Source organism: Nicrophorus vespilloides, unplaced genomic scaffold (genome assembly GCF_001412225.1).
Source record: "Nicrophorus vespilloides isolate i.1.1-1 unplaced genomic scaffold, Nicve_v1.0, whole genome shotgun sequence".
In the NCBI taxonomy this organism is placed as follows: Eukaryota; Metazoa; Arthropoda; class Insecta; order Coleoptera; family Silphidae; genus Nicrophorus; species Nicrophorus vespilloides.
Genome location: NW_017095683.1, coordinates 139,207 through 161,832, shown reverse-complemented (window position 1 = coordinate 161,832; position 22,626 = coordinate 139,207). Strand labels below are relative to the sequence as shown.

The 22,626-nt window shown below is 29.3% G+C and overlaps 1 protein-coding gene across 1 annotated transcript in view; it reads left to right on the top strand.

Moving 5' to 3' along the window:
- LOC108559677 (suppressor of tumorigenicity 14 protein-like) overlaps window positions 1-22,626 on the top strand; it is a gene marked incomplete at its 3' end in the record, with an annotated part of 155,975 nt that overhangs the window by 1,064 nt on the left and 132,285 nt on the right. The gene's annotated exons all lie outside the window — the stretch shown is intronic.

Genomic DNA, 22,626 nt, shown 5'->3' with positions numbered 1-22,626 from the left:
TTTTTTTGATAAAAAATGATGCAATATGACTTTCTATAATATATGAAATAATATTTTATATAAAATATTATATAATACATAATAATATTTCATAAAGTGACCATTTGGCGATTGGCTAAATATAAATGCACATTGTTGTGCTCCGTTCCTTATATCTCCTCCATCTTATGATGGCTTACGCTGAATATGAAAAGCGGCCATCTATTTTCGGGTCGTGTCCATAATTCAAGCCGCCCAGAGAGATTTTCTTATCATCAACGGCTGTTCCAACCAGCAAAATGAAACAACAAATAACGCGCAGAACGAAGGACACACGAGCTCTGACGCAACCACATACAGACACATAAGTGGTAAACTTCAAAGGGAATAAGAAAAAAAACCTTGCCGGCATTAGACCTCTAAGATAAATTATTGTTCAGTCTGAAACCTCTCCTAAGAACTGCCCGCAATTGGAATAAATCACGTTTCAAAGAGGGGCAGAGAAGCCACCGTTTCAGAAGTGACCTGATCTAATACATATCAAATGAAATTGAGTAGTAGCGAGGGTGATAATTGATAATTTAAATGAGGGGTTGACGGGAGGGATGCTGTCAGGAAAGCCACCCAATTAATAGCATTACATTTGATGAGAACCGAAATAAATCATCCACCCTTAACCACGAAACACATCCACCCGGTAGCGGAATGGAATTCGCGCGAATGCACATGAACAAAATAACATCCCCCATTCTGCATACGCGCATCACGTTATCAGCGGGAGTTTGATAGATATTTAATGGTAAAAAAGTTTAATGGCTTTTTAATACACGTTCTATTTAATTAGAATATTTTCATGTATTTGACAACTTATATTTGAATTCGGTTCACCTAAAGTTAACTACTAGAACTACTAACATATCAAGCAGATACATTTGATAACTGGATAAAATAATATTTAAAGTACATAATCTACAAGTATAATCTACATGTATTCATACTAAGTTTAACTGAGAGTTAAAATTAGCTTTAGAAAATTGATTATTTATCTAAAAACAGGAATATATTTATAGTTGATGTTCGGTTAACGAACTGCTCGGACTTCGAACAAATCGGACAAAGAACACATTCGATTTCTATGTTCGGATATCAATCGTATATTGGGTAAACGAACAGTTCAGACTACGAACAAATCGAATATATTCAAGTTTTATGCAACAAATCTATATTCGGATAACGAACACCTTAGCGTATTTTGGGAATTAACTCCACTGATGATATGAAGCTTAACCCGCTTTTAATAAACATTTCTCATATTTCGAATTTCGTCTTTGAACTTACTTACACGCAATGTAACACCTTTTGAACATGACTAGTAGAGCATTATTGTAATGTGAAGGGATGAATCTTAATAGTCCATACCATCGGATGTTTATTCAGTTGTCTAAAAATTTGATGGGTCTAGAAATTTAGGAAATTTCTGACTGCTCAAAGAATTTTACGCAGAAGTTATCACATTTTACCGGCTATATTGTAATTGAATGTGGAAGTGTGAATAAACTTATATAAATCTGATATGTCCTTTCCTTGGTATCATTGATTCATCAACTGATAACTGCTGTGTGTATTATCACTGAATTAAAAAATGTAAGAATTTGCTCAAAACTCATTTAGTTCATAGTTTTAGAGAATTTTGGTACTTCTACCAATTGGTCCGCTGACCAGTAATCTCTCTAATGTGAATTTCTTTATATCGCTAGTGGTAACTTCCGTCCATGGTTAAGCAGTGTTTTTATGATTTTTTTTTCATTTGAAAGTAGTATAAAATGGTTTGAGAAATAACTAAATCAAAAAAACGGCTAAACGCTATGAACAAAGCCACAATTATTAGCATTAAAATAATATTTTCAACATTATTTCAACTATATTTACACCGGAAGATCTCGCTTGAATTAAGCATGTATTTATATATAACACTGTAATATTTGCAATAACACTTTATCCGGATTTTAGGGAATTTGTATACCCAGAAATTGTTATATCAAATATATGTAAATTTTGCTTATATACATTGCATTTAATTTAGTCCAATCAGACATTACAGTAGTAACTATTAATTGTATAGTACATTCAAGTATGTACTATTTCTCTATGCAAATACTGGCGAATGCACCATTTATCGAACATTAAATCAGCTTCAAACTAGTTTACCGCCGATTAGTTATTAGTATTTATTATATGAGGTGCACACTATTAGTTTTCCATGAATATTTAAACTCCATGAATATTTACCGTTTATGATTTAACCTAAAATTGGGTTCTAATATCTTCACCAAAAAAATATAATTTATTATATAATACACACAAAATTAATACATGCAGATTTTTATATTTATTTTTAAAAATCATAAAAAATATGTTTTATAGAAAATTTTAAATAAATTTCAAAGAATCCGATTATAAAACATTAATTTCATCAATAGAGTCGATGTTATGTTAGAAACTATTTTTTTGTATTTAATTTTTTTAATGAACTTGTTTTACTATTATTATTTTTTTTTATAATATTGAATACATAAATAAGACAATTTCGTTGTTTTGTTAAAGAAAAAATAATAACTAAAAAAAAATTATAGAAAACATTAAATTGAATCCACATAGTTTTAAGTGTAAGATTAAATTCGACGTTTTAAGCTAAACTCATTATGCAAATTCTAAATGAAATCTTTATTCTGCAGGTAATCCTCCGTGCTTGTTATAAGTATAAACGTACACGCATAGTGTCCATACTAAATGCTCGAAACAAAAAAACAAGTTTTTCGTAATTTCCGTTTCTCTAAAGGTCGAGGGATATTGCCAGTCTTTTGTTTGCGTTTCTAGATGAAACAAATTGCGTTATGCAACTGTGCTGCGAACTGTAAATCACAAAGGCTCCTAAAATGGAAAACAATTTAGACAAGTAAACAACAGCCAAAAAAACAATATAAATAAAAGTGGACAAAAATATATAAATATCAAAGTGGAATGACACAAGGTAGGAACATATGCTGCGATAGGTCAGGACGCGTGAATAACTGATGAGTCATGGCCAATGCCTCTTTCGGATCCTCATCCGAAGGAAAACTGAAAACCGTATCGTTACAAGATGAAATCCAGTATATTTAGCTCCCCATTGGCTGCAGTCCATTCAATATAAAATTATTGTTTTTTTTTATATAAAATTGTCGTAAAACTTTCCTTGATTACTTAATACCATTGTCAGGCTTCAAACAGTTCGGATTTACTATAGTACGGTTAGAACATTTGAAAAGAGATTAAACTTTCTTTGAGCAAAATATATTCTAACAATATTAGATCATACAATCATATTTTTATATATAAATAATACTTTTATTGACCTTTATATACGTATTTAGGTCTTTGATTAGTCCGGTTTCTGTCAATCCAGGATATTGGCGGAAACGATAATCACACTATGCGAGGTATCTAGCTAGCCGCTCTAGTATAATATTCTTATCCTTGTTATTATATTACAGTTATTATTAGTTTATCAGTACAAAATCATCTTAAAATCATTATATTCTTGATTTTACTTAATTTATTTTATGTAATTTATTATGTAATAATTATATATGTAAATAATACTTCATAAACTGTGGAGGATCGTTAAGTTGCACATTTAAAATAAATTATTCGTTTAACTGAAGATTGCCAAAAATATTATGTGACAACATAGGACATACTAATATGAGAGATATGTAAGCTTGGTATTGTTATATTATAGCAGTTCTTAAATTTATATCAACAGTATTTTACAAAATTTGTTTTGTAACGATAGTTTTCATTGTGCTCTATGGACTAGTTCTCTAGGCATAATATCAATACAAAATTCTGGAGTTGTTTTCAATGCAGATCGCATCAAACATCACAAACTATACAGAAATAATCACCTATTCAAGTTATAGTAGGTGGAAGATACACGTTAGTTACGTGCAATTTGGGCTGGTAACACTGCAACCCCAATTTTCTTTCTACAACACCTCAAATACTTATGAGCCACCTCTGCCTACTTCCCTATTTCGATGCAAACCTTTTTTTTTCTTTCAACCTACCGAGATCCTTATCCCAGACACATGCAGAGACCGGAACGATAATTTGCTTGCAGGATAAGAAGGGCTCGAGTCGAGGGTTGCATGAAAAAAAACTATACACAGTAAGCAGTTTGCATAAAAGAGAAAATGAGCATCAGGTGAAACGGAGGTAACTTAATTAGAACGTGCTTTTTTGGGGGACGAATGGTGCAAAAAAACGATAAAGGAAGTCGATAGACGGAGGGGCGACATGTGGGTACAAATCAAACAGTGGATTTAATTGTATTTAACTTTGTTTGTGTGGTGTATCTGCCCCTATGGCCGCAACCTTGATTCGATGCGGAGAATTACGCACTATACTTCATCGTGGAAAAAAGGCCCTTCGTCAAATAGAGCGCTCCGAAACCTAGGTATTTCGTATTATTAACAGACATATCCACCCACTGCAAAACTAATTAAAATACAATACGCAATTTCAATCGGATGGATATTACGAATAAATTGCTCGCTTTGATTAAATATTGTCAAAGATAATTGTAATTAATAATTATGTATAGAGAATAATGGCCAGCGTGCAGCAAATTGGAATTGTTATTAGGAAGTTTTGTGAAAAAATAATTGCAAATGAGAATTGAGGATAAATTTTCATTAACAGTGATATTATGGTAAACCTTAAAGATACCATTTGTTGACAAATATAGTCATACCTTGATTAACGTTACTTTTGATAACGAATCTTCGATTCAACAATCATTTATAATGACTCATTGATTCCATTTCTTAACAAATGCAGTTATACCTCAGTTGACGTTACTTCTGACAACGAAGCTTTGATATAACATAGTCCAAAATTGACCAAAAGCATTGATAATTCTTCATCAGAAAATTAGAAATGTAGTTATCCAGGTGGCTTAGCTTAATCAATAGGTTTCGAAAATGTAGAAATTTAGTGAATACAAAAGATGATAAGTTTTCATTGGAAAACAAATAAAAGGAAGACGAAATTAAAAAAAAGTTTTGCCGAAAAAAATGTTAATTGTCAAAGATTTAAAAAAGTGCTTAAATTAAAATTTTTGTGTTTTCATTTTTTTACGAAGGAACGCATTCTGGTCGTAGCATTTTTACCTTTGAAAACAAAGTTTCGTTTAACGAAGTAATATCATTGAACGCATCCCATTCGTTAATCGAGATATGACTACTATTTTGTTTGATGTTATCATCATATTTTATTTGTTTATATAAGAACAAAAACTGGCCTTTTTAAATAATTTAAATTGGGCTGAAGATGTATACATTGAATGAATATTGTAGAAAGTATAGATGTGCATGTAATAGGTTTAGAGGGAAATGCAACGCCACAATTGTATTACATGATTTCAATACGAAGAATGTGGTTTAGTAGTCTGTGAGTAAATCCCATAATTGAATCGAATGCGACGCGCATGAATGGAACCAGACATAAGAGATAGATACTTTTACTATAGATGTATAGAGTGCACCAAAGACTGTCTATAATAATGAGATGAGAACAAAAAAGCAAAAGCTTGTAAGAATGTGGAAGGCGAATGTATGCATAAAACTGGATGAAGTTCAATGCGTATGAATATTCAGAGTGCGGCAGGGGTTTGAAAACAAATTATACGAGGTATCACCAAAAAGTTTTTATTTCCCCAATGTTGATATAACAAAGTTTTTTTTATTTCACGTTTTAAAAATTATATTATCCAAATGGTGGATGACACATTTGAAAACCTTATATCTTTTCTTTATTTCTGCAGCACAATGTAGTATTGAAGATTATATAGAATGTAATCCAATAAATAATGTTTATAAATATACAGCAATGCCTCGCATAGTGCGTTCATTCAGTTTGGATTCACTATAGTACGGTTTGAAAATTTCGGGTTTTTGATTGGATTTTATAATATATTTTCGTATGTATTTAGTTCCTTGATTAGTCCGCTTTCAAACAGTCCAATGTTGACAAAAACCAAATAATACCTACACTCAGTTCAAAATATGTTCTTAAACATTTTTATTATTAATTTAACTTTATACAAATTTACCTATTTACTATATATTAATGCTTTGTTTAACGTTGTTTCGTTTAGCGTTTGTCATCAAGAAACGCACCCTAAGCTCTAATCAAGATGTTACTATATAGTGAAATTTAGATTCACTATAGTGCAGTTTTAAAATGTTCGCATAGGTGTCAAAGATCAGCTCTAAATACTCCAACAATGAGGTATTTAATAATAATTGCAATTATTCCGCTTCAGTAAATAAATTTGTAGGTACTTATGAATGATGTTATATTGTATATATTTTTTTCTTTGCAATTGGACTTTGTAGTATATAAAATTGGATATCATATATATGAAGTGTAGTGAAATTAGGTACATAAAACTTTGCGATTTATATAACAATAAAGTATACAGGACGTAACGAGTGGTCGTTACTGTTCACACGGCCGGAATCGAATCAAATTTCATACCCACAGACGTCCGTAGGGCCCATGCCTTATCAACTGCCGCACGCAATAAACACATCCGATTAGAATATTCAAATTTCTGTAGGGTTGGAAACTCCTCCAATATTCTGTCCACATCCGTGACCGCATTTTATCCACTTCGAATTTATACATGCACAAGATAAACTCTTATCTTATAAAATATATATATATATATTTCCACAATATGAGGAAACTCTTCTTCTCATATTACAAAAAAGTCTAAATTTATTTTCTTATTAGATTAAATTTTAAATTTAATAGCTATGTTGTAAAAATAATAGTTCAATTAAATTTTAAATTGCAAACAACAAAAAGGATAATAACATAAATATGATTTGTATTATGAAAATTTCTAAATTTATTACTTTTTTTTACTATAACTTTTTTTATGTCATCATGTCATTTTATTCACAATCTGTTCATTCGGTTGACATTAAATGAAAAATCTTTCCCGGTGCATAGTTACCATTATGATGATTTTGATTTTTAATTTGTTGGTTGGCTGTCATCTTTGTATGTTAACTTCAGTAGTATATTGATGATCTGCGATTCCAGTATTTCCTTTCACTGTGAATCTGCTAATATTCTTAACGCTGTCATTGTCCATCGACTTGGCTGAAGGTCTGCTTTGCAAATCCACTATTTCCTTTGACTGTGAATCTGCTGCTATCCTTAACGCTGTCATTGTCCAGAGACTTGGCTGAAGATCCATATACTGAACCTCGTTCATTTCACTGTCCATCTGTGAAGAACGATGGCCCTATTGCTGCAAGCACCGAGAGGGCTCACAAAGGGCCTGGCTTGACCAGGATTCGAACCATCGCCGGTTCAATGAAAAATTGTTGTCTAACTTTGCTTAAAATTTAAATTGGAAACCAAATGAATATTTCATAATTGATTTATATATATTTTGCATTTTTGAAATTTACTAAACTTTGTTATGAATCTGAAGAAATTTTGCATTTAAAATTATAAAAGGATAAAAGAACGGATATTTTCATTCACTGCATATTTATTGAAATGAAATAAAGTCATGACAATATATTCTGTTCTTTTTTTTTATTATAATTTTAGGGCAAAATATATTTCGTCACTTGTTCTTTGCTGTATGACTGTTAAAATAAAAACGTTATTATTCTTATACAATTTCATTAGATGTTTCATCTTTTATTATATCATATGAATTATATAATATATCAAGAAAATTCTATATATATATTTTCATATATGTGTGTAAAAATCGATAATCCTCCATTTCTATTTTCCTTCCACCCGATAACTATTTGAAGAATATCCGCATTTCACATGAACTAATAACTCTGAATGGTAGAGCGAATTCGAATAAGAATGTGATTGAATGGACGAACAATGAAAAATACTTATACGTCTAACTTTGTCCTTTGACCTGATTGAAAACGACGTAATACATGACATTCTTAAAATATTGGCTGATTCTGAATGAAAGCAATAAACCATTAAATATTAGATTTTTTAGAAAACTTATTCATATTTAAGAGCAATCTATTAATATTATTAAATATAATTTGATATATTTATTATCATAAATTATAAATAGACTTTTCATGGTCTAAAGATTATTACATCAAAACCCCGAAGCCGCATTCAGCTCTTTTAATATTTACTAATTGTTCCATTATTCTAAACAATATAAAAGATGGAAATAACATTATATAAGCCCATATTATTAGATTATAGAAACAACAGTATACTTTATATATCAAAGTTATCATCTTTGCATTACTAGATATTAGAAATAGAAATACCTCGTATAGTGCGGATTAATTAGTGTGGTAGACAATACAACTAAATTTTAAAAAATGACTACACAATGTTTTTATTTTTAAAGTCTTCGATTAGTCCGGTTTCAAATTTAATTACTTTAAACTCTAACAAAAAAAAATTAAGTATACTTTTATACTAAGAAATAACTTTCATTTTTTTTATATGCAGAAGAGTGAATTATGGAATTATAAAAGTTTTTTCATGTTATAAATTACCGAAACTCTTGTTTATATAATTGGAAGTTTCCTCTGACCTTGACCGATGTTTAATACCAGATTTGTATTGCGTCGAAAAGTTTGCTGTAGGAAAGTTAAAACACACAAAACAACCGCGTGTGTACATTTAAACTTGATTATTACAACTTTTTTAATACTGTGTAATTTATATTATTTATTTATATTAAATTATATACAGCAATACCTCGCATAGTGCGGTTTCGATCAGCGCTGATTCAGTATAGTACGGATGAAAATTTCAAAACAATCTAAATGTTAATTGAGCAAAATAAAAATAAATTCGGTTTGTTTTTCTTTATATCAAGGGTCTAAAATATTACCCCATTATGATGATATTGCAAATTCCAATATTTTTCATGGATATAGATTATGATTAAATTCTAACACTTTTTTGATACACAGAATTTTTATTTATCAGGGACCCCTGTTCTATACTGTCAAATCTCTTTTTGTGCAATTTATTTTTATGCGGTTTCAAACAGTACCCGCACTATGCAGAATTTTGCTGTGCTCTTGAATAATATTTTACTTCAATGCAGTAGATAAAGATGTAAAAAAATATACTTTTTAATTATAAACTACTGTAATTAAGAAAGTAAAAATATTAAATAATTTCTTTCAAATCTAAATTATATTTTAAAGTTTTTATAAGGAAAGTTTATGTTTTGAGGGATTAAAAAACCGTTTCATGATATTTCAAGCTGTGACATATAAGAGGGAAAAAGTTGAATGGATGCAGGAGGGAAATGAATGCAAGGAAGGAGATATAAATAAAAGTGGATGGGACGACGACTTTTGCTTTACAAAATAAAAGTACGAAATTCAACGACCGCCGTATTTTAAAGTAAACAATTTAAAGTAATTTCGAATAAACAAAACGATGGCTCTTGACACGCGAAACGAATTCATTCTGGAAAAGTTTTTGCAGCTGTATGATGAGAAGAGTAGAGCCGCGTGTGCACCGGAACTCGTGTCGTAACTTTGACGCAAAAATATTTCCTCAAATATAAATTGTACCATTTACATGGTAAAAAAGAGGAGTCCTTTTTCTATTAACGCTGTGTAATATCACTTATTAAACATTCTTGATTAAATTCTTAATCATTTTTACTATTTATTTCTGTTCTTGAGAATAAAATATTTCTGTTAATAATTTAATAAAACCCTTAATTAAATAGGAAACAAATTATTTTTGTTTTGAATTGCTCAATATCATAAACAATTTGCGAAACGCCATCTATTATTCATATGTAAACTAAATTTGTAAATAGTACTTACTTCATATAATTTAATCAAAAGTTGAATGAATTGTCAATATTGATAATTTTTATATTATTTAATGATCAGTTGTTTTTTTCTTCTAAAAGTAATTTTTTATTTTAATTTCTGAGAAAATAAATCATAATTAATCATTTTATCAGGAAATTCAGTTTATTTTACTTAATACGCCATCTGTTAACTATTTTTGAACTAAACTAGGACGACATTTACATGATATTGTTATACTACCTTTTCTGCTATTTTTTTTATTATTTATTACTTTAGTTGCGTTTGTATATTTCTTTGTAACTTATTTTGTACTATCCTTAGGATCTTCAAAATAAATCTAATTTACAAGCAACAATTAATTTGAATTTTAAATAAGTCAGTGTAGCAATTTAATTCTTTTATATGAGACGCCATCTATTAACAAATTGTGAACTAAATCAAAAATTATTTGTGAACACATTAGAAAACATCCCGAATTTATATCTAATACAATTTTTATTGAGAAGAAAAAAAGGTTTCATTTTCATATTTTCTTGGAAGTTGACAATAAAGTTTTTGTTTTCGTTTAAGTATTTTGTTAGACAGTTGAATGAACCTTTCGTATTTCGAGCATCCGCCTACTTATATCAAACGGCAGTTTATACAAAGGCCTAGTGAAATAGTGAAGCGCTCTCGCCAAAAGTTTCCACTCTTCCAGAAAATAGCGGAAACGGAAGACGAACAAAAAAAAATAACAACTTTCTTCTTGAAAGAAGCCGCATTTTATCTTTGACAATATTTTGATAAACACACAAAAAAATGGAGGACTACACAAATCGATAACTATAGATGTTAGACAATTTTGTAAAACTGTAATAATGGTATAATTACTTTAGAAATCTTGAATAAGGATGCATTCATGTATAATAGTAGTTTATATACTAATTATAATTAGCACACTAATAAACTAATTTTAATGTTCTTAGTGTTAGTAAGAAAATTAATTTTTTATATAATACGCACCCAATATTTTTAAATTCACTTAAAATTGTAATTTTCTTAGAGTTAATTATCTGATAAAAGTAAATTTCGTATACGCACCTATACATTTAAAAAAACATCAAACATTTGTTTATAAATCTGATCAATTCTTATATAATCTCAGTAAAATCTAGTGCTCTAGCACTCCAAATGTCAAAGTGTGCTAAATAATTCGTATATAATACGCATAAGTTGTAATTATCGTATAAAATATTTATTAAAAACTTAAACGAAAACGTGTAATGATTAATAGAAGTATTTGCTCCAAGTTCTGTATACTAAATTTGTCGTAACAGTCTCCTATATAATTTAAACTCATATATAATACGAATTTATAAGTTTTAACTTGTTTTTAACTTGTATACAATATTTGTAATGATTAATATAAGTATATTAATATAAATTTCTCTAAACTCGTATATAATACGCATCAATAAGTTTTTTTCAAGTTATTTTTAATTATATTTTATTTATACAAATAAATGATAATGTCAATGTTTTTTCATTCTCGTGTATAATACGTAGCCCCTTACATGTTGAAAGTGATTAACACATGTATGTATATTTTTTAAATAACCCTTCCACCTCGATGTGTCTCGTTTAATTTGTAATTTATATTTAAAGTTTTCGTAATGTGTTTGAGCGTGTGCAGTGAGTGAGTGGACGGGAGGTAGTATGAGAGGTAGGTTTTGTGATGTGTATTTCGTGTTCGTGTTCGTCTCTATCTCCGTTGGGTTTCCGCTAAACGAGTTTTCAGTTTATGGGAATTCGGGACGTGATCTAACGTTCACCGAGGCGAAGATAGGCTCCATCACTTCACAGTAAATGAGCTGAATTTTGTGTTTGAACAAAACACCTGCATCCGATAACAAACTGCCGTCGTTTTTCTGTCCTTTCTATCTATCCTACAACAAAAATATCCGTGCAGCAAAGCGCGTCGGAAATAGAAAGATCCTGAAAGAGAAACGAAAAAAAATAGGGATAGACGACAGACTTATGGCACGAATTAAAGATATGCCGGTCGCGTTGAAACGTAAACTTCTTAGATAACGATTTCGAATTAAAGTTTCTTTTTTGAAATAATTCACGGCCCGTTTCCAACGGGAAATGCAACTAGAATTAATGGCGGATGCGCCGGGTTGATTCAATCGATTTTATCAGTTTGCTGCAGTTCCATTGATAAATTACAATTGTTTTTTTTTGTAGAAGAGTAAAAATAATATCTTATAAAGTAATTATTTTAAAAATAAATATCATTTCATTTCAATTTATATAAATTAAATCAACATGTATACAATAGAATTATTATTATAATAATATAATTAATTAATTAATTATTATAATATTAAATTAAATAATTATATAATTATACACATAATTACAAAATTGTGTGAAAAAGTAAAAACAATATGTTTCAATTAGAATAATAAATAAAATTTACTTGTTTGGTTAATTAAATATACTTTTTTTTAAATAATGTTAAAATAGTTATTATAATTGACCATAAGACATATATTTTACATTTATTAGAACATTTGTTTTAAGATTTGTTAGAACTTTAATTATGTATATTTTTTATAAGTAATATTAAAATAGTTATATAATTGATAATAAAAATACACTTAGCTACTTAGCAGCAACTAACCTATTAAATTTATATTATTTGATTGATGAAGTTTGACTCAGAAAAATATATGTATTCTACAGTTATTAGGACATTTATTTTCAATTTTGTTATGAATATAAAACTATTTTTCACTGTATATAAGATTGGGCGGATATATCCGCCGCTTGTTTGCAAAGGTTTAAGTATGTATATATTTTTATAAATAATATTAAAATTGATCACAAAAATACTGCACTTGCTTTATAAAGTAATTTGTTCATGTATTAATTCAGTAAAACACGAAATAGTATAGTAATTATTTATGTAAACTTTCGAAAAATATTTGGTAATTTTTTATTGTAAATGTTTTTATGGACTTTCTGCATTCACCATATTTCCGCAATGTCATTTACAATTATCACCCTATAATATCGCACATTGTCCCACTTTAATATTATTTGTATTTAAGTTGCGTCTTTTACAATTACTTTTAATAAGTTACTACGTGATAATTTACGATTGAACACAGGTAGATTTTTTTTAATTAATAATAGTGGGCATATCAATTATTTAAGTAAAATATAGAAATTATAAGCTGAAAAAAAATGTTTTTTACATTCATTTCACAACATAATTCCAGTTGAAATTCTATTAATAATAAAGTATTAAATTTAATTAAAAGTTGCTGTAAATTAAAATCATGTAATTCGCACTACTTCATGCATAAGCTTAATCGGAAATCGATTAGTTTTTACAACCTTTTATATGTTCAATTGTATTACAAATGTTCAGCCGGAGCCCGTAAAATCGGCTTCATGTAACAAACGCGCATCAAAATAATCCGCTGGAAATAATATTTATGAACCAATTTTAATATCATTTTGAATGCGATTGTAAAGTTTTTCCCAAAAAATGAGATGCAAATGAACGCAGCACCAGCACCACATTCTTTATCCAAGTTCATTCGTCAGTACAATTTTATTTTTCGCATCCCATGTTTTACGCTTTATTTATTTGCTGCAGTCGTTAAATCCGCGAAACTCACATAAAACGCATAAAAAATGAGTGTAGCGATAACGCAACGACATGGAGGAACACCACTAAACACAGAAGCACGTGATACGTAGGCTGTATCTAAATACTCGCGTATTCCGTTACGATCTGTACGTACCTTAGCACCTAAATTGTCATTCGGCGAAAACCCGTATTCTCGTAAGTGGAGTAATTCCGTCAAATTTCATCGCGCTTACAAATTGCCCGAATGAAAATGCACGTTTGCGCCAAGCGAGGACATGATGAACGGATGTACCACCATACACACATCCTGCATGATTCGCTGTGCTCGCCTTTCCAACACTTTCGGCTTCGCCGTGTTACTTGCTTTCTGTCGCTGAGAAGTTACGCCGCGTGGACCAACTTTATGCTAAAAGCTTCGCACAGAATTTAATTTAATTAAAACGCGAATTCTCCTTTATTTATAATTAAAAACAAAGGAAACGGAGACACGACATTCGGTTGCTAAATATATATATATATAAATTTAAGAAATGAGTTATTCCATCAACATAATACTAATTAAAATTATTCAAGAAATGTTTCCAAAATAATAACTTTGTCTTTAATTTAAAATAACATAACGTGGGCATTCTAAGTTATTTCGAATAAATACTTAACGTCTCATTAGCCTATAACCCTTGGTTAATATAAATTTAAATTACAGTTGTCATTCTACCAAGTGTACCAACTTTAATATTTTGATACAAAATATTTAGTTAATACGGTTAGTATTAATTTTTTTTCTTTTATATATATTTAAATAATTGCAAGAAAAAGTGTACAGAAAATGTATGAACTTTGATTACTATGTATAGTGTTGTTGCACCTTTATATATTGAGATTATGTAGACCAGCGTTTCTGTTTTCTTTTTTGATGCGAAAACCAACTACAGATTGGGAAACGTTGATACATACTAACACATTTAATAATTATTTTAAATTGTGTTAATTTTTGTATTACTTTATTAATATTGCGCATTTCGTTAGCCGTTTCATTTTAACATTGTTTTCATTTAATTCCAGTTATTTAAATTACATTACTTTTCTGTGTAATTTTTTTCTTTTACTTTATTTCTCAAGAATTATAATTATTCCATGTTCCGCTTTTCATTAATTAAGTTGTTTTCCTTCAATTTGCCATGTGAGTTTAAATTTGTTCATCTTTTTATTATATCATATATATTATTTTAAGTATCAAGTTATTTCCTTTGAATCAAATTAATTTGATATTTTGTAGAATAATATATTCCTTTTTCTTTATTTTAACAAATCTTTTTTACAATTTTATAATTCTAATTATCTTGAACAAATTTGTGTTTTTATATTTATTCACGTAAATTTTAATTGTAATATACTAATAATTGACTTCAGTAGGGGTAGGTTAACTGGGATAAATTACCTAAAATGGGGTAAAAGATTTTCTTGTGAGTAATGAGAACGTTCAGCAATCAGCGTCATCCGTCATAATAGGCTAATTCCGGCATAAATGAATATGTGTAGGGTAATAGGTAATAAAAGCTTTCTGACATATTTGTGTTCACTATCATTCTTATTAAACATGATTTATATATTAATATTACATTATTATATAAAAACTTATAAAAAACAATTTCTAATTAAAGATTTAAAGCATAAAATTAATAGAAAATGACGTTTTTATTCGACTACAATAAAAATTAACCTATTCACTACACTCACTAATATACTAATGAATTGATCGGAAGAGAAGAATGAAACGACTGAGAGAGGAAGTAATGAAAAAGACCTATAAAGAGCGAGTTTAATTTCTCCGATTGGAAAAGTTTCAGCTCCATTTGATGAATAATAAAGTTAATTCAGCTATAAAACAAATATTTATGTTCGAATACTTAACAATATAAATATATTAATCTGAGAAAATCGCACAATAAACCAAACATTATTGGACTATAACTGAAGAAATCTATAATATTTTTATACTACTTTCGATATTGGTAATAAATAATTATTACTCAATTCAATAAAAATGCTTATTAAATTAATTTGGAATAAAGAATCAGACAATGAAGTTTTTTTTTGTATTTATATTCCAATATGAATGGTTCAATTTAGGCAACTGTATGTGGTTTAAGTATAACTAGAAAAAAAGTTTATTAAATAAAGTCTATTGACCATAGGACTTACCATTCCTTAAAACTGTTATAATATTATATATTTCATTTTAAAATTATACAAACATATTTTGCTACTGACTTTCGTACTATCAGTGTTATAGTAAAATAATTAATTTGTAACTGCCAGAAGAGAATAACCGCTCTTCTAATAACTCTTAACTCTTCTAATAAACTGTATCCATTAGACGCTCTGCAATAAAAGTTATTACATCATTCAATTTTATGTCTAGACAATCTTTGTTGATTACTACAAGGAGAAAATTCCGTAAACAGGTGAAATTTATATGGTATAATTTAATCGTTGGCCCAAATTTGGCAACTCATATAATTAGTAATGAAAAAAGAATATTATACAAATGTTCTGTAATGTCTATGAATGATAGTTGTTGAAATAAAAATGAAAGTCGTATAAAGTATTTTTATGAATGGATTTGTATTTCTTGCAGCAGAACATGTTGAATATTGTTCCTTATACGGGTGAAGTTACGATAGTGGTCTAAATTGGTCCAAATTAAGCAACTATAATCCGAATATTGCAATGACCATCATATCAATAATTAACAAAAAATATTAAATAAATTCAGGGATTGGTAAACTTTGTAGGACAAAGAACTATTTTTAAACAAAAGTGTAGTGAGCCGTATGTAACGATATGAAAGATAATTCTGGCTCTCTGATATGTACAGTGGGAAATAGAAGCCACAGTTTATCATCAAATATATGTCAGGAGCCGCATGTTCCCGACCACTGAATATGATTTTTTTACAAGTTTTTTCTTTTAAACGGTTTAAAAAATAATCAACTGTCCATGATCAATCGGAACATTTTTTGTCCTGCGGGGGTTGAAATAAATAAGTGTAGTAAAGTATTTAGTGAATGGACTTTTCCATATTTGTATTTCTTGCATGTAGGAAGTTTGAACGTTTTCTCGGCGTTTCCTGATAAAATCAATACCAAGTAGTTATATTTATGTGGAACTAGTTGTACTTTTGCCGAAGTTGTATTTCTGCCGAAATCCCGAAACTCTTCTAAGCCTCCCGATTATATCCATGCCTGTTTTACACGAAACATAATGTTCGAAGTTCCTCTCTTCTTTATCGAAAAGAGATAGATTCCTCCTGTACGTATACGAGAGGATATTATTTTCGCTCATAATTTGTAGTTTAGCGACGTCTGGAATAAAACACACGGGGAACGAAAGCAATTTCGATGCATATGAGGCGAGGACGAGGGATTCGGAGGAGCGTTGAAAGTTGTTTATCAGTATACGAATATTGCCAAGACAAAATCTTCATGGGGAAACGGAAAAAAACTTTTTTAATATATTCCGACAACATTCAATAAAGATACGCCATCTCGCGTACGTTTCCCGCATTTATGTACATGTACAATATTTTAAAGTTCCAACAACAACAGTTTCGAACATAAAAGAAAGAATGTAAGAATTCATTTGCTTGTTGCTAAAAGTTTTCGAGATGATAAATGCCGCCCCCCTTGAAGCGACGCCGGAGGCGGCAACCAAGTAGTTTGCATTGCTAAAGCCGTGATTAACCATAAATATCCTCCGCCGCCTCCATTTTACCTATCCTCTTAATGATTATCGCGCGGCTGGAAAATTCATCCTCTACATAAATATCCTATATTTTGAAGAAGCGTGATGAAGAGGGAAAGGAAAGGACTAAAGGAGTAGGATAAAAAAAAGAAGTGATACAAAATGATCCATTAACTCGGGCTGGGACCATCCTTTGAGCGTTTTGATTTATATTCTTTTGAGTCAAGACTCAACAGCGTTCATTAAATTCCGTAACAAGTTTTTTTTGTAATTTATAGCGCGGATGCTTTGCTTGCAAACGTTATTTTTCGTTTTATTTTATTTTTGTAACGTTCTTTGGTTTCAATGCATTACAAAAGCGAAGCAATTTCAAACATTTTTCTTAAATTATTACAAGTTGATTACAGCAATATTCATACATTATTACACGTTTATGAGATGATCATTTAATCTAATTGTTTGTTTCCTTTTGTTTATCATATTGCATAATACATTACACAGCACAATGTGGTTTATTACATCCAGATTACGTTAAATTTATGAGTCTACTATCAACAGTTATCACTACTAATGACATAACTGGAAATTGTGTAATATTTATTTGTAGTTTGAATTGTCTTTTATTTAATAACTTTATTTTGGGCGACTAATGGTCGACGGTCCCGTGGACGCCTGTTCGAATCCTGACCAAGCGAACTCATTTGGTGCTTGTAGCAATAAGGCCATTGTTCATCATAAATGGACAGTCAAATGAATAAGGTTCAACAATGATAGTGTTAAGGATAGGTTCTTCGATATTTGATCCTGAAATATATATGTTTTAATTCGTTGGTTCTGTTCCTGAAGTTTTTTTCAATCCTGCGAATCGAGATTAAAAGTTTGTGAAATTCCGAGAATTTTTATTATCATTCAATGTACTTATTTTTGGTGTTTTATGTAGTTTCAGCTGCTTTTGAATTGATAATATTTTGTTGGTTTTTTAGTTAACAAAGATTCACTTGTAAATGGGGAAGTTTCATCAAATTTATTCCATATTTAGCGCTGAAGGAAAAGATAAATTTTGAAAAAAAAATTATAAGATTTTTTTAGATTTTGGTATATGTTTAGCATTTTTATATTCCATTTCTAACAATCCCGGTATTTTAAGTCACCCGTTTTCCCGGGAATTCTCGGGAATCAAAAACTTTTATGGACATATAGTTTCAGCTTTGTCTGAATTGATAATAAATATATATTATATTATTGGGTGCGACAATATCAATTAATAAAAATAAAAAAATATTCTACAGAGATGTACCTTTTACAAAGAAATGGCGCAAAATTTAAATCAGCCGCTCTTAATAAGTATACAAGAATTCCTTTTATATGTAATAATTATTTACAATAAACATTTTATTGAAATAATTGATCTACATAATAAAAATGATCAATCAATAGTACAAATACAACAGATGATAAACGCAGATGAAATATTTTGACTCGAGCAAAACTAAAATGAGAAAAATATATAACTTGAACACTATATTAGCGGTGAATAGAAGCTTAAAGTGAAATGCATTTATTTTTGGGACAGCGGGGACTTTCTAAGAGGATTCCATTATATGTCAAACAAAGCATCTTAGTTTTAATAGCGCAATGCGCTACTAAATGCAGCACCACCCGTTCACATAAAAACATAGTCATCATAGAATACCCCTAATGGTAAATAATATTGCCGAGCGAAATACGTTACGCCAGACAAAAACTTATGTTGCATCCCTCCAGCCTGCAGCCATTACAATTGATATTTGTTTGAGCATAGTTACAGCAGATAGAGGAAGAACCGCAACAAAAAAATATATACTGTTTTTCTCTAGAAACTTGAATAGCTGAAATTATTTAAAAGCAAAAATAATAATCAATGTCGCTTTTGCTATATAGTGTCCTAATATCGCCGGATTAATTCATTGAATTCGAAAAGTGATAACATTTTTATTTCGTTCTAAAGACTAAATATTGCATTAATTATAGTATCTTGGGTTACTTGGATCCCGTAAGGACGTAAATTATATAATATGTACACTACAAAGACTCATTGTGACTTATTGTACAGAACCGACAAAGTTTTCTCATTTTTTTCAATAATCTTTGATCATTTCAATTTCACAAAGTTTGCTAAATAACTTGCTGTTATTTACATATTTATTAGTTCGAAGATTATTTGGAGGCATAATTTTTTAGTTCTGTCAATCGTATACAAAAAAAAATGGCACCAAATTTAAATCTGATCACCTTATACAGGGTGGCCCAAAAGACACAACACCATTTTAAAAAAGAATAACTTTTTATTTGTTATAAAAAGTATAAAATGCCCAGGAAAGAGGAATTTCCCAATATTTGGATGGTATGTCAAAGGATGAATTTTGATACTCCATACCATCTGATGTTGATTCAGTTGACGAAATTGTCTGATTCTGTTATCTAAAAATTTGCTGTCTCTAGAAATTTAGGTATTTCTAGCTCCTCAAAGAGTTAAGTCAGGTGATCATGATAGTCAATTGATTTCATAATTTCACAAAATTATCCTTCTTCCAAAAAAATGCCTTAAGAGTTATATTGTCAGACTCTCAGTATGGGTAGTAACGACATCTTGGTGCCACCATAACTCTGATTTGTCCGAGACTGCAGATCGCACGAAATTCTCCAGCATTTCTTAGTACGTTTACTGCTTCATCTTGAAATAAGTAAGGTCCAAGAACTCTTTCTGCAGTTGGTGGACTATTCTTTGATTTTCACAAAATCGCATATTTTGTGGTGTTGTTATTTTTGGGACACCCTGTATATAAGTGGACTAAAATATAATTTAGTTTATTCTTTTTATTTTGATTTTTCAAGCGTATATTTCTGTGCATTGAGAAGGATTTACGTGAATATAGGTTTTTACAGTACGAAAGGATACGAGCCGAATAGGTACGAGATACTCTTCCGATTTAAGTTTGATTTGCTCAGAAAAATCCCTTCATTGAAGAGTTCTCATATTTCGTGCATGTACATATTACATTTTATAAATCCACATCTTTTTGAATAGACATTCTCAAAAAGATATTTTTTTTGCATTAAAAAAAAATCAAATATGACAAAAACATTATAAGACTAACAAAGGGAAACTCATTAATTTACTTAAAATAAAAATATCATATTTTTGTAAATAACTTAAATATAATAAGTTTTAACTGTTACATATATTAATTGATTATAATGGAATGAAGATATATTTAATAATATATAATTACATTGTTTTTACGTTATACTTTTCGAGGTACTATTATAAAAGGTAAAGCGAATAATGAGTTCGATATTGATTTGCTTCAGTTTTGCATTTTAATAATATATTTTACGTAATGAGCAAACAAAATGCTGGACAGCTCTCGTTGGAAATTAATTAAAAACGCTCCACTTTTCATATTATTACTACATTTCGAATTGTTATTGATGATATTTCATATATTTTTTAATTATTTTTTATATTTAAATCATTATATATAAATTTATATACAAATTGTTATAAATGTTGAAATATTTATTTATATTCCCCACAAAATTTGAACTATATTATGATAATTTAGATTTGTGCTAATTACATTTTTTTTTTTTCATAATAATTTTAGTAAATTGTGTCGGTAATTAGCGAAATGTGAATCAAAAGTTAACTAACGTAAGAAAATAAATTATATTGGATTGTTCGAAAAGCAATTTCAAGAGTCTAGTTCTATTTTTAATCAGCCAACTTCATTTTGTCATTGTGACAAAGTGTAAATATTAGGATTAATAGTTTTTTGTGTCTTAGCAATCACTATAATTTAATACGTTCGTAAAAAAATATACATTTAATAATCTATTGATGAAGTTAATTTACTGATTACGTAAATATTAAGAAAACAATGTAAATATAACTATAACATTCCGCAAAAAACGGATTTTAGTTTTTGTTATTATGTCATAGTATATTTATTTTACAATCTATTCCTGCAAACATTAATTAAATCTAATGGCGGTAAACATTTGTTTAGTTATTTATGTACTTGTAGTATTTTATATCCCGGGAGAGAAATATCGGGAAATGAGCTGCTTTTTGCATTCAGGTTTTACACCTCGGGTTGAACAGCTATTGACTAAGATAGAATCAGAACGTGTTATACAAGTTCATGCTAATCTATACAGAAAACTTATTAGTATATCATTGTTACAAAACGTATAATTAAAAAAATATTTTGTATTTGATTGAAGCCAGTTAAGTATAACTAAATTTTGCTCTATAATATCGTTTATTATTTATCCCATTTCCCGGGAACATTCTTATAATATTATGTATTTACTTATGTTATTTATAGTAAATGAAGTAAATCCAAATGATGATAGATTAACAAAATATAAAAGCGTTTCGCGAATGCTGACAATGTATTATAATAATGTGTTTTAATATTATATAATTAAATTGTGTTTGCAAAACGTGCGCTGCTCGAGGTGTAATAATGGCAAAGTGAATAAAGTGCGCAGTTACTTCATGTTGTTTTTTTTCCTTTTTTTTATTAATTTATCATTACGTAACGAGCGAATAAAAATCTGGAAAGCCCGCGTCGGAAATTAATTAAAAACGTTCTACTTATTTCGGGCCTCCTCTGTACTCTTTTCATCTGCTTCTCATCATGATTTCACTCTTCCAAAGGTATCTCAGATAGGTATTTTTCCTGCTTTCTTAACCGAGGAGCGAGTGAGGGAGAGGAATGCATTTAAATTTTCATTACGTCGGAATTCCTTGCACGGAAAGTGAGATGTCGGCAGATAATAATGCGAGCTGTTCTGTGCCCTCCGCAGAATATGTTTGCGTAACGGAATTACGTGGGGTGGTGCTGCAGCCGCCCATCACGGAAGAGCCACGTCACGAGTACCGCAGCATCCGGAAAAAAGGAATCCTTTACTGTGTTTCATCAAGAAAATAATCAGTTTTTTTTTTCTTTGAACCAGGTCAAATTAGTATACGAAATGGAGATGTGTATCTCTGTTTTCTCTTCTACAAACTTTTCGTATATATTTTTAAATGAAGTAAACAAATTTAATAGAAAATTTGTTAATAGAGATATATTTTCAAGACCACTACTAGCTACACACTACTTTTCAAGTAACTGGATTTGTTAATAATTTACTTGTACTAACACAAGTATTTAAGCAACTTGTAGCACTAGATTTACAACTTTAGTTTCATAAAAAACAAAAAATTATAAAATGCACATTTATAATTTTTGTCAGAAATCTTAAGTAGATAACATCTTTAACAAAATATATAATTTCTTAATAAGGTTGGGTTTTTCTATC